The following is a 12,134-nucleotide window of genomic DNA, read 5'->3' on the forward strand; positions in this document are numbered from 1 at the left end:
AGGTTATCTAATGACTTCTTCGACGATGTCTCCGGCGCCAATTTCTCTGGTTTCAATCAATGTAGCTGCAGCTTTTCCAATCAAGTTAACCGCATCTAATTTCTTGTTGTGGAAAGCTCAGTTTGTTCCTCTGTTGTGTAGTTATGATTTGTTAGGATTTCTTGATGGTTCACATCCACGGCCTGCTGATTCTTATGTTTCACTTGAGACAAGTTCTCTTTCTCCTTCTGTTGCTTGGGATAGACAAGATCAATTGATACTCAGCTGGCTTGTTGCCTCTGTTTCTGAGCGAGTCTTGCCACATATTGTTTCTGCTAAGTCTTCTACTGCAGCTTGGGACAAGTTGAATAGAGTGTTTGCTTTTGGTTCTAAAACTCGTATTCTTGAGCTCAAGAACAAATTATTTCGTGTTCAAAAGGGTTCGTCATCTGTGACTGAATATCTTCTTGAACTTCTTGAAATTTCAGACACTCTTGGTGGTGCTAACTCTCCAATTAGTGATGAGGATTTGGTATTAATAGCATTATGAGGGCTTGATGGTGACTATAAGGATTTCTCAACTTTAGTTCTTGTTTGTGCTGACACCATTAATTTCAATGTTTTACAAGGTCTGCTATTGACTCAAGAAAGTCATCTTCGATCCTCTGCTTCTACATCTATTGCTCCAGTTATGTCTGCTAATGTTGCGGTAGGAAATGCTCATTTTTTGTGCTTCTACTATTAGTTCTGGTCGCAGCACTCAAGGCTTCAGACCAAGATTTGGTGGTCGTAGACCTTGGAACCGAAGATTTCAGGGGAGGTCTGGTTATTCTTCTGCTATGTATTTCTCTAATGGTGGTTTTGGATATCATGGTTGTACTTCTACATGGGGAAGAAGTGATGGAATGTTTTCTACTCCTCGAGGTCAGGGTATTCTTGGTTCTCCTGATTCTATTTCTCATTTTTCACCTGAATCGAGGATTGTATGTTAGTTGTGTGGTGTTGATGGTCATGTGTGTGGACAGTGTCCTCAGAGATTTAATCATGCTTATGTGGGTAAGATTGTCTGTTCTTCAATCTTAATTCTTTGGATGGTTATTTCTGTCAAGACAATTCCTCTCTGTGGATTTTAGACTCAGGTTCTAATTGCCATATTGTTGCAGATTTAGCTAATTTTGCTTATCAAGAACCTTATACAGGAAGTCAGAATGTGATTGTAGGTAATGACTCGGTTATGTTCATTACTCACATTGGAAAAATTTTTGCACTTTGTTCTGGTTTTGTATTTTCCATGTCTGATGTTCTCTGCGTTCCGAAAATCCGATTTAACTTGTTCTCAGTTTCCAAATTTTCTGAAGAAAATCATGTATACTTTGTTTTTCATTCTGATTCCTTTGTGGTAAAGGATGTGCTGAGTCATAGGGTGCTGATGGAAGGCAAGAATTTTAATGGTCTCTATGTTCTTCAACTTCCATGTTCTGCTCATAGTCTTCTAGTAAAGCAACAACATGATATAGTTGAAGTAACCTCTACAGCTAATATAGTGGCAGCATCTTTGTCAAATCAGAGTAAATCTTTGGTTGTTCCTTTTTCAGCTTTTGTTACTATTACAGTGGATTGGCATAGGAGGCTTGGACATCCAGCTCCTACTCGAACTTTTATAGTTTTGAAGAAACTTGGTTTGCATGTTTCTAGTTCTCTTCCTACTTGTGATGCTTGTAGGTGTTCCATGAGTCATAGACTTCCTTTTTCTTTGTCTACTTCAATTTGTAGAGGACCTTTGGATATTGTTCACACTGATTTGTGGGGACCAGCTCCAATTGTTTCTGTGGATGGGTTTAAATACTATGTTGTTTTTGTTGATGAATTCACAAGATATACTTGGGTTTATCCTATGAAACTCAAATATGATTTGTATGCTATTCTCACTAAGTTCAAGAATCTTGTAGAAACTAAGTTTTCTACTAAGATTTGTACTCTTCAGTCTGATGGCAGTTCTGAATATGAGAAGTTGTTAAAGTTAGCTACTTCAAGTGGTTTTTCTCGTCGGATTTCGTGTCCTCATACACCTTCCCAAAATGGAGTGGCAGAGAGGAAACAAAGACACATTCTTGAATTCGGTTTAGCTTTACTCTTTCAAGCTGGTCTTCCTCCGTTATTTTGGACATATGCTGTGAAGGCGGTAGTGTATCTCAGCCGCATGCCTTTAAAAATTCTTAATGATAAATCTTCTTTAGAAGCTTTGTTTTGATATGCTCCTGAGTATGATAGTTTAAGAGTATTTGGCGGTTTATGTTATCCTTGGTTAAGACCATATGCCAAGACAAAGTTACATCCGCGATCAACTCCTTGTATTTTTTTAGGATATCCACTTGCTTATAAAGGGTATTACTATTTTGATCCACAAACTAGTCAAATGTATACTTCTCGACATGTTGTTTTTGACGAGAGTGTGTTTCCCTACAACAACCTCAAGCATGAACATTCATCCTTGTCTGCTGAAAAATGGTATGGAGCGGCTGAAGAAATTTTATCTTCCACAAATTTTGGTTCTTCTATTTCTCAATCTGGGATTAGATTATGTATTGGGGATTCTGATGCAAATATTTGTAATGGGGGACATATTTCTAGTTCTTTTAATGCTCTACAACATTCAGATATTGTAACTCCTCATAATGAAATACCCCCACACCCCTATAGTACTAGTCATGGGCTAGACAATTCTGGACAAGTTAGTTCAGCCCATGGGCTTCATGAACAACTTAGTCCTCTCATCCCATCAGCGCCTAATTCTGGGCTTGTTGCCTCGATGGGTCCTCTAGTTCCCTCAACGGGTTCTTTAGCCACATCTTTACCAAGTGAACTCTCCCACGTAAGCTCAACAAATGATGCTATCATTCCTACTCATTCTATGCTTACTAGATCCAAAACGGGAAAATTGACACCTAAAACTCCCTTCAATCTGTTAGTCACTACTGAAGATGAACAACTTCCCTCCACTTATGCTCAAGTTGCTAAGTTTATTCAATGGAGGCAAGCTATGAATGAAGAATTTAATGCTTTAGTGCAAAACGGGACATGGGTTCTTGTTCCTCCGATGTCTTCTTAGAATGTCATTGGTTGTAAATGGGTGTTTCGTGTTAAGAAAAGAGTTGATGGTTCCATAGAATGTTATAAGGCTTGTCTTGTAGCTAAAGGATTTCATCAAAGACAAGGATATGATTTTGTTGACACCTACAGTCCCATAGTGAAACATAAAACTATACGGGTTATTCTTTCTATTGCCATTTCTCACAATTGGCCTGTTCGACAATTAGATGTATCCAATGCCTTTCTTCATGGTGACTTGGTTGAGACTGTGTTTGTGGAGCAATCTGCGGGTTTTGTTGATCCTTCTCATACTACACATGTCTGTCATTTGCACAAAATCCCTATATGGATTAAAACAAGCCCCAAGAGCTTGGTATACAAAACTTACTTCTTTCATCACATCCATTGGATTTCAAGGCTCTCGCACTGACTCATCCCTCTTTTATTATCACATAGAGTTTGTGATTGTTTGTCTTGATATATGTTGATGACATTCTTGTCACTGGAAGTAGTCTTGATGCTATTTCATCTCTCATAAAGGCTCTGGCTACTGTTTTTGCTATTAAAGATCTAGGTGATCTTCACTATTTTTTGGGGATTGAGGCTCGTCGGACTTCCAAGGGATTACTTCTATCTCAACACAAATATATTACTGATTTGTTGTCTCGGGCTCACATGAGTGATGCCAAACCTGTGGCTACTCCTCTCGCTTCTGGTTCTTCTCTTTCTTGCACTGATGGTTCTTTATTACCCGATGGAACTGAGTATCGACACATCGTTGGGGCTTTGCAATATTTTGCCAACACTCGTCCGGATATTGCTTTTGCTGTTAGTCATGTTTCACAATTTATGCATTCTCCAACTGATGTTCATTGGAGTGCGGTAAAATGGATTTTGAGATATTTACGTAGCACTTCTACTATGGGACCATTTTTCTCTTCTGAGTCTACAATTCCCTTAGCAAGGTACTCTGATTCTGATTGGGCTGGATGTCCTAATCATTGTCGTTCTGACACTGGCTTTTGTGTTTTTCTTGGGAATCATCTCATCTCATGGAGTGCTCGCAAGTAGCGTATTGTTTCCCGCTCTTCCACGGAGGCTGAGTATAGGGTTGTTGCTGTTGTTGCCACTGAGCTTATTTGGCTTCGCTCATTACTTTGTGAGATTGGTAGTTTTCTTCCTACTGCTCCTCTTATTTGGTGTGACAACATCAGTGCCACATATATGACTACGAATCCTATTTTTCATGCTCGGACGAAGCATGTTGAGATAGTTTTTCATTTTGTTCAAGATCTTGTGGCTTCTCGTCAGTTTTTGGTTCGTTATGTCTCTTCTACTGATCAATTAGCTGATCTTCTCACTAAGGGTCTTGCTCACACTCGCTTTCTTAATCTTCGTGACAAGCTCATGGTTCTTGAACCATCTCGCTTGAGGGGGTGTGTTGAGGATACACCGACAGTGTAGATAGGGATATATTTGTAATTGTATTTCCTATACCTTGTATCTCTTTACCTCAATACATATGAAATACAATCTCTTACACCTATTATGCAATAGGAAGTATTTTCTTCTCCTTGATTGAGGAAACAAAAGTTAACTTAGTTAGACAAAAAAGGAATAGTTGAGATGGCCGAGTTGGTCTAAGGCGCCAGATTAAGGTTCTGGTCCGAAAGGGCGTGGGTTCAAATCCCACTCTCAACAGTATAAGTTTTAAGTAAATTTTGTAATTCAAGATTTTTTTAACTCAATCAGTAGCTATATGGTTAATATGTCTAAACTAGGTTACCTAACTACCTATGCATAAAAAGCTTTTTAATAAATTTCTTTAAACCATATAGGTTTAGTTTGGTATTTAGCATGAGAGAAGAGTGAGGAGAGAGAAGCTCTAGAGAATTCAGAGGCTCCTTGGGAGTCAGTTTTCCATGGCCTGAAACCACCCTAGGAGGGCCTTGCCGGTGATGGGAATGTGGACAGGAGGAAATCCTCTGCTATTACGATAGGAAATTAACAAATGCTAGCAGTCGATTCCTTACCAAGCCCCATGCAGGCTTGATCCTACTTGTGGATTCTTATCCCTTAGCAAGAGTGGCAACACAATTAGCTCAAGTTTTCCAAATTTTTGCATAATTTTTATGGATTAGTTACGAGAATTAGCGAGGAAGTCCTTGAAGTTAAGGAGTGGTGCTTCATTCATTAGGCAAGGGAGCATCATTTTTAGTTCAAATGTGAGGGTGATATGATAGAGATTTGGTATCATGGATGGTAGATGGTGGGATCTTAGTTCATTTATTCCAGAGATGGCATTTGGACTTTAACATTCATTCCTCTCAACCTATGTCAAAGTTTGTATGAAATCCCCCAAATTTCTAACCTAAAAATCCTTATTGTAGGTCCAAGAATCCAGAGTACGGGAAGAAGGCAACTGTGGGCCATCCAGGTAGAGACCATTGGATTGGATTCCAAACTAATGGAATTAGATGCAGATGATGCTGAGTTGAGAATTCTATCAAAATTTGGAAGGAGATTTAACTTGGAAATGATGGACTAGGTAGATGGATCAAGTATACTATGATGACACCTATAGAAGGTCCTAAAAAATTAGGCAGGACTCTTCTATTGTACCAAATACGAACTAGGGCAGAACTTGGGCTTTCAGAGCCTTAGTTTTTCTGTCACGCCCTCCCAGCCGGTACCCTATCTGGCATACCCGAGAGTGTGATCCACAGCCCGAAGATCAGGTATCGAGTGATCAACCTCCCACATAAACAATAACATAATCATGAACAATCATAATAAAAGTGCGGAAGATAAATCATAGATCCAATAAAGAAAGAATGAATCATAAATGAATCAGAATACTAAATATAATCAGAGTATCAAACAGATAAGTAAAGTGAGGCAAAAATCCCACTTTACAACCAGCGGAAAAGTAGCTCTAAAAGAGTAAACTAGACAAAATCTAATCCCAGTAACAAGTACATTGGGTAACTAAATTGTTCTCCACTTTATAGACAACATCCTTGTAAGTGTAAATCTCATAAATAGCACAAGGACGCTTCCACTCAATGGTCGGACTAAGCATCGTACGGAGCATAACCACTCGCGGAATCTTCGAGTAATTGTGGTAACCGCAATCACCTTCCCTGGAGATATGCCTCTTCGCCTTGCGCTTCTTCATAGGGACCGTCATAGTACTCAAGACTGCAGGATAGTCTAACAACATTGTACAATAAAGGAATGAGTTTCAAAGAAACTCGAGAAGGCGATTAAAAATCCATAATAACATAAATGGCGGAATTCCGGAACAAACATAAATGCAATATGATATGAGACAAGCAATGAATGAATGAATCTAACTCTATGTATGCTGGTCTCTATTGGCAGACATGCTTTAAGTCATAACACCGTACTTCTTTAGGAAAGTCCACTCACATCCTCAACCATTTAAGATATCTTGGATTCTCTCACGGATCATTTCACCGGTCTTGAGCAGCCGATTGGTAAAGGGTCCTTCATCCCTCAGGACAAACCATGGCAGGGGGTTAAGTCAACACACTCTCTCACAACCATTTGGTATAAGTACTGGCGCATGTCAGGGTAAAACCTAGCCAAATGCAAGTCTTCTACTTAGTTACATCAAGTCAGATCCAGATACTTCCATTCCTCGTCCCTGACGATCCTTTCCGGTATCCTTCACACTAGAGTCAGCGTATCCTATGGCACCGACCAACTCGGACTATGGACTCATCAACCCTATTGATCATCCACATATGGTAAACGGGAAGCTCTCACGTCCTCTCACGGGTTGGTTACCGGTCTTAAGCGCCCGTGAGCCCAAGTCTAATCATATGCAACCCTACCAATAAATGGCCCCCACAATGTGATTCTTGTCCTCTCACGGGTTGGTTACCGGTCTTGAGCGCCCATGAATCCCCATTGCTACCACGGGTCGTTCGGTCTCAATACCCCTCCGATTAGGGTCTGACATAACAGGACATCCTAGCCAAACACTACTAGACAAATCCTAGATATGTCATCCAACAGTTTAGGAAGGTGTCCAGAGGGCATCTCCGGAAACATCCCATAATATTCCCGTAGTAGTCCAAGGACAGAAGTGTCAAAAGGACACCTCTCCTTTCCAAACCATACTTAAGCATACACATGCATCAATTCATATCATCACATATATGGTAACTTCATATATGGAAAGAAATCAATAATTGCAATCACTTTGTATATAATTGGTAAGTAAATCATACATGAGTCAATTCAATATGAATAAGTAATGCTACTGTAATCAAAGTTATGCAACAGTAGTATATCATTGTAAGAATCTAATTAAGGAAACATATCAATGATATTCAAATATAGAAACTAGATTCATGCTATCTATGTAATTAAGGAAATAACCATCCTTACCTTTTATAACTCGCAAAGGAATCCTAAGAAATCAAGTAAGATCTTGGCAAACTTGAGAAGAAGGTCCTAAACAAGTATATACAACATATTAGGAAAGATCCCTAACGGAAAAGATATCAAAACATCCGGAATGCACCAAATCTGAAGTTGTTGTACTCATTGGTCGAGTGGATTGGTCGAGTGGTCCAGTCGACCAATCAGTCGACCAATGCATAAAGAGCCTATAAAATCGTAGTTTTAAGATATGAAATCCGAATTTGGTGGTTCAAAAGGGTACTAATCAAGGGGTAGACTACATCAGTAGTATTCTAACATATAGGGGACCTCAAAACACTAATCCAATCAAGGTATCAAGATCCAAATTAGGAAACAAAAGTTACCATAATTAAATCAACCATGGATCTTGATGAATTTGAAATAGAAAACAAAGACAAGAACAATAGGAGGATGGATCATTGCTTCAGGTAATGGTATCATGAAAACATACATAGATCTTCATGGAATAAGGCTTAGAAGTATAAATCTAAATAAGGAAATAAAACCTACCATATATGTAACTACCATGCATCATGAAGAACACATAGTATGGTAGAAGAGAACAACTAGAAATCTATAGATTATGGATCATGGAAAGAAAACACAAGTAATTAACTACTAATATGATCAACATAGAAGATCCAAAGAGATCGAATTCAGATTAGAAGTTTAACAGAGATTAGATCATGGTTTGATCATGATTCCTTCAAAAGCTTGCAATGATCATGGTTAAGATCATTGTTCTAGCCTCAAATCCTTAGGATGATCATGAGAACATGTTCAGAGATGTTTGCAACAGAGAATGCAGCATCTCTTCTACTGTCTCAACTCAAAAAGGAAAGAAAAACAAAGATGGAGGAGAAGAAGAGAGAGTAGACATACCTTTTGATGCAAAAAGAAGAGTTTCGACGAAGATCCGTCAAGAAAACACCAAGGATGCAAGAGAGATGACTTGCGAGAGGTCTTTGGTTCGTTCGAGAGAGTTTGGAGGCAACAAATACGAAGTGGACTCGAGATTGGACTTAAATAGAGCAAGAACAACCTAATTGCCAAAGACAAGCACTCATTGGTCGAGTGGATTGGTCGATCGGCCCATCGACCAATCGAATCGACCAATGTCGACAAAGAAGACCAAAACAGGGAATTGAAGGTCCAGATCAAATCCAATCCTAAAGGGGTTTTGCACACAAGTCAAGTGACTTACCTAATAGGTAGAAATGCCTTCAAACCAAGATAGAGAGCACTCCAAGTCCATCAACTAATTAGATCTTCATCAGGATTCAGTTTCCATAAATAGAACCTCATCATCAACTTTCATGGATTCAAAGCCAGACACCAAGCCTTCTACTGGTATGGCCCAAAGCTGACTTCTTACTTTACTTCGGGTCATCGGACCTACAAATAACAAGGTTTCCGGGTCAAGGTTAGGGCTGGGTTTTACATTTTCTCTTGGGACAAAGGTTCCAGGGGCTAGTCGATTGCCCTGGTCACCCCAGGCTACAAGTTTTGTTCTTGTAGAAAAAGGGCAACTTTGGAAATTTGATTTTTGAAGCCCTATTTAATGTGTTTTTGTTCTAAAACGTGTCATTATTATCTAAAGCCGTCAGAGAACATCAGAGCTTATTTATCAGGTTTTGGGGTCTCTCTTTGTAACAACCACCGTATTTCTAACACAGGATTTGTATTGCAGGTCCAAGAACCCGAAGGTCTAGCCGGGTAAATTTGTGGAGTGTCCGGATAGAAGTCCATGATCCATACCCTGAACCCATGGATCTGGATTCTCTTATTGAAGAGCCTGCCTTGCTTGGTAGTTGGACCTCTGGAAGGCAAGTGATGTCTAGAGTTGTCCGGAATGAAGGTAATACCTCCCCCATGTGTTGATTAGGGTTAGGTTGTACTTGGACTTCAACCCCCTGAGCAAAACACCCTTGTATAGCAATATACTAGGGGGCGGTTGCTAGTGGTGGTTGATTGGACCAAGCGACCGCCCCAAGCGACCACCTGGTCCTAGTTGTGAGGTTTTGCCCTATTTTCCCCCTAGACTTCTATAAATAGCAACCCTCGTCTATTTTACGAATATTATATTCGGGATTGATGTTTTTGGTGGTTAGGCGGCAGTAAAGACGTGCTGGAAGGTGCATGAGCGAAGTGCTGCTAGTGTTCTGGAAGCTTCTCCTTTCTTTTCTAGCTGATCTGGTTGAGGTAAGTGACTCCCTATTCACTCATTCTTCACCCTTGTCTATGAAGTAGATTTGTTTCCCTGTTTGGCTGTTCATGATCCTTTCAATGCAGTACCTACCTTTTTAATACTCTTGATGAGATCAGGCCCGAAAGCGAAACCCTGCTTTCGTGAAAAGGATTGATCTAATCAAGGGGAGGATTCTGGGTAACCAATTTGGTGTCAATTGTTAGGTTTCGTGTTCCCCCTTGGTTGTGGTAGTGTTAGGTTTGAAATTCGGACTGTGATCATCCAAAAATTAGATCGAAATCGGATGATCAGAAGCTTGAGTTTGGATTGAAACTCTCTATTTTTGGGGCGGTCACTAGTGGCGGTTGTTCAACCTAAACGATCGGCCCAAGTGACCGGCTGGTTTTCAGAGAGCAACAAACTTTTGGCTTTTATCCGATTTGATTCATTCGACTTACATATTATTGTAACCCTATTAAAGATGTCCTCTATTTCCAATAAAAGTCTTATAGTTGTTTCTAGTTTGCAATCTAGAGGATTTCTACTTATTTATAGGTAAGGACATACAACCTCATCTTTATGAAATGACTTGAACATGCTAGTTCAGTGTTTTTTAATACTGTTCTTTCATTTTATATACTGCTGTAACCATGAATAGCATGCTAATCTTATTATATGCTTGCTGTTTGTATTGTCTTTACATATGCGTTATCAATTATGAATGTGATATGATGATGATGATGGTTTGTGGTTCTGATGGAAAGGGTATTCAATTGGGATATCTTGGCTTGAGATATAAGAGGGTTGTGGTATGGGACACATGCTTGCTGATGTCTCCAGCACTGTCATAGCTACTGGATGACATACCTAGGTAGAGTCTAGAGTTGCATGGCTAGGTACCCCACATATTACTACCCTTTCGGGTAGGGGAATTGAAGCCGGATGACCCGTGACGACGGTGATGTGACTCTGTTTCATACTATAGCGGTAACTAGTCCGTGCAGAGACTCAGTGGTCCACTGTTGGTCATACAATGGTAGGGTTGCATATGTTAGGGTTGGGCTCATGGACGTCCAAGGAGTGGACCGGATGTTGTGAGGAGTTATGAGAGCTTTCTGCTCCAACAATATGTGGATGACCATAGGGTTATAGAATGGAATCCAATAGCGGTAACTAGTCCGTGAGGGTTCTCATTCCTAGGTTACGAATGATACTGAACCGAGTTGGTTGGTGCCATAAGGGGATATATTTGGACTTCATGTAGTATGTTACCATTATGACCTGTATTGGATTAGAAACCCCGACATGCGCCAGTACTCATGCCAATGGTCGTGGTGAGAGAGTGTTGACTTAACCCCAACCATGGTTTGAGAGCATGGTGTGGACTTACTATTTTACCTAGGATCCCTATAGAGGTAGCCAGTCATTGCTGGATCAGAGTGACTAAACCTACCCAGAGGAGGGCTGGTGCATATCTTATAGCATGTCAACTATTAGAGACTTGCATAGTTAGATCTTAGTGGTATTCATACTTTTGCATTTCATATGTATCATATTTGCATCACTGATGGTTTGACATATGGATGAGAGTTATTGTTGTTCTTAATGAGTTCGTCAGAACTCATTCCTTTATTTTCTATGTTATATTAGCCTGTACAGATAGAGGATATCCGCCAGAAGATGGATTGGTTTCCCATGGAGCCTTCTCGTATGAAGAGGATGTGGCACCGGCAATGGGAAATGGAGATAGCCTATACAGGAGCTCCTGCGAGTGGATGGAGTGCGCTTATAACACCCATTGATAGGCGGAGGAGACAGGTTGCCAGGCAGTTTGTCCATCGTATGGAGAAGAATTGGAGAACCCCTTTTCTTGATAAACATGAGAAACATTTTCTAGCTTTAGAGAAAGAAACTAGAAAGAATGTTATTTAATTCTTTTTGATTGCTTCCGCTGAACTCATATTCTTTTTGATCATTTATTCTTTCCTTGATTATTTAATTGGAGTATTTGGACTCCTGTAATCCTTTTATTTAATATTTCACTTATTCTTGCTTATGATTATCTTTACTTGCATTTATTATTATTGATGGGTAAGACCGTGGATCCAATGACGGATCACTCCCACGGGTTGTTGGGCGGGTAACCAAGACCGGCAGGTGGGGTGTGACACTCTTCATCTCTCTCGCGATTGCCATTAGGGGTTTTTGCCCTCTTCTTTTCTCCAATGTTTTCCCTCTTGTTCTTGGTGTATGGTGATTCTTCTGAAGGAATGTTTGGTGTTTTGAGATCGTGAGGATGCACTCTACCTTCAATGGTAATATTTGTACACATTTTATAAGTTGAACTTATTGTGCAATAGGAAGTATTTTCTTCACCTTGATTGAGGAAACAAAAGTTATCTTAGTAAACCAAAAACCAGTA

The 12,134-nt window shown here is 39.9% G+C and overlaps 1 non-coding gene across 1 annotated transcript; it reads left to right on the top strand.

The window, feature by feature from the left end:
* Positions 1–4,689: 4,689 nt before the first annotated feature.
* TRNAL-AAG (transfer RNA leucine (anticodon AAG)) lies at positions 4,690–4,770 on the top strand. Its single transcript has one exon. It is a non-coding gene; the product is annotated as a tRNA-Leu (tRNA).
* The last annotated feature ends 7,364 nt before the right edge of the window (positions 4,771–12,134 follow it).

This window comes from Hakea prostrata, chromosome 4 (assembly GCF_041222555.1).
Source record: "Hakea prostrata isolate BN-2017 chromosome 4, UWA_Hpros_2, whole genome shotgun sequence".
Classification (NCBI taxonomy): Eukaryota; Viridiplantae; Streptophyta; class Magnoliopsida; order Proteales; family Proteaceae; genus Hakea; species Hakea prostrata.